Consider the following 2,489-nt stretch of genomic DNA (forward strand, 5'->3'; position numbering starts at 1 on the left):
GACACCACCTTTATGGTAGAAAGTGAAGAGGAAGTAAAGAGCTTCTTGATGAAAGTAAAAGAGGAGAGTGGAAAAGCTGGCTTAATACTCAACATTCAAAGAACAAAGATCAGGCATCTAGTCCCATCACTTCATGGCAAATAGATGGCGAAACAATGAAAACAGTGACAGACTTTATTTTCTTGGGCTCCAAAATCACTGTAGATGGTGACTGCAGCCATTAAATTAAAAGACACTTGCTCCTTGGAAGAAAAGCTATGACCAGCCTAGATAGCATGTTAAAAAGCAGAGATGTTACTTTGCCAACAAAGGTCCATCTAACCAAAGCTATGGTTTTTCCAATAATAATGTGTGGATGTGAGAGTTGGACTATAAAGAAAACTGAGCACCAAAGAATTAATTGATGCTTTTAACTGTGGTGTTGGAGACGACTCTTGAGAGTCCCTTGGACATCCAGAAGATCAAAGCAGTCAAACGTAGAGGATATCAGTCCTGAATATTCATTGGAAGAACTGATGCTGAAGTTGAAGCTCCAATACTTTGGCCACCTGATGTGAAGAGCTGACTCTTTGGAAAAGACCCTGATGCTGGGAAAGCTTGAGAACAGAAGGATAAGGAGACGACAGAGGATGAGATGGTTGGAAGGCATTACCGATTCTGTGGACATGAGTTTGAGAAAACTCAGGAACTGGAGATGGACAGGGAAGCCTGGAGTGCTGCAGTCCATGGGGTTGCGAAGAGTCAGACAGGACTGAGCAACTGAACTGAAGAAATTTGGGAGGAGTTCCTTACCACCTGAAAGCCCAATGGGCCTACAACCAGCCCTCCTCCTTTCTCTGCTCTGAGTCACCTTGCAGAACAAGCCACAGTCTGAATCCAACGAGGGCACAGGACAAGGCTGACTGCAGGATACTTTTATCTCCTGATATCCCCTCACCTTTTCATCTGGGCCCTACATCGTCTTTAATGGTGACATCTATTATCTCTCTGAAAACCAAGAAGTTCATCCCTTGTGAAGAAACTTAGCTTTCCATCAGCCTGGCCCACCTGTGGGACAAACAGATTTGAGGTCAGAGAACAAAAGAGAACAAATTCAACTCTCCCCCAGGGCTCAAGCCAGAGACCCAAAGGTGAAGAGGGTCAGGCTCTACAGATTCAGCTGGTCGCGGAGGAAAAGCAGTTGGTCCTCCTGCCATTATCAGGGGAGGCCCCGGAGTCAGGATAGAGCTCAGGGAGTAGATTGACACGCTCTTCACCGGCTGAGAACCAAGTGGCCCCTGCTTCACAAGAAAATAGGTTCGGGAAGAGAGCTTGACCTCTCACCACACCTGGATTGCAGGTCTTCCCCCACGACCTGCGGCACTTACTTTGATCGGCCTAGGATGAGGCTGAACCTCTGATAGAGATGAAAGGCAGCCGGTGTTGCGATTTGTCTTGGGCTGCGTCTCTCTTTCGGGCATTTCTTCGGGGGCAGGGGATGGATCCCTCCCTTCAGCGCGCTCCAATCGCCGGCTCTGGATCCCCGCCCCTTCCCCTGGTGCTGCAGGGCGCTGTGTGTCTGTGGTCCCTCGGGCGCCCGCTGTGCGTCCATCCTGACCGAGAGAGGACCACCGCACCCTCGTCAGGTCCAAGCAGGAAGGCAGCACGCCGGACGCGACAGAAAGACGACGAACCCGTTTCCTCTGTCTGGACGTGGGAGGTGAAAACTAGGACCTGTGGGGGAGGAAAGCAAGGGGAAATCTCATGAAACTGAAAGGTTGTTGTTGAATCATGCAAAGACACCGGGATTCTTGGCCCCCAGAGGAGAAGAATTCAATCCAGAGCCAGAGACGAGGCTTGATCGCTCAGAGCTTTTGTGTAATAAAGTTTTATTAAAGTGTAAAGGAGATACAGAAAGCTTCTGACATAGGCATCAGAAGGGGGCAGAAGAGTACTCCCCTGCTAGTCTTCGGCTGGATGTTATATAGTCACTAGCAAGCAGTCTGTTAATGAAAGAAAGGAATGTCTTAAAATTCAGAATGGCACCCGGCCCCTCACCCATAAGATGCATTTTGGGATAATCTTGGCACCAAATGGTTTATCCTGGGCCATAAAATGATTAACTTGAATCTTGAAGAAGGGCAGACCACCATACAAATAGTTTCATTTACATAGATTAGGGGAACAATATCCATACTGGTTTGTCAAGTAGGTTCTAGGCCAAGAGGCAGAACCAACTTGGAGACAGAGTTTGGGGTAAAGGCATAGTACATTAGCATAGCTTAAGACAAACATTTCCATAAGAAAAAGGCATTGGTTATCTCTAGACTCGGGAATAGCTAACTTCAGGCGAAGCCGGGTGTCATTATGGCAACACAATATTTTAAGAGAAACCTCCCTTTAAATTTGTATGGAGAAGGAAAAAATATTGCTAGTTTGTTTCCTCCTGCCGCTTAAGAGAGATAAAAATGTCTGACACTTGCAGGCTATTTCCTCTATTTGGAGACCCC

Source organism: Bison bison, unplaced genomic scaffold (assembly GCF_000754665.1).
Source record: "Bison bison bison isolate TAMUID 2011002044 unplaced genomic scaffold, Bison_UMD1.0 scf7180017845635, whole genome shotgun sequence".
In the NCBI taxonomy this organism is placed as follows: Eukaryota; Metazoa; Chordata; class Mammalia; order Artiodactyla; family Bovidae; genus Bison; species Bison bison.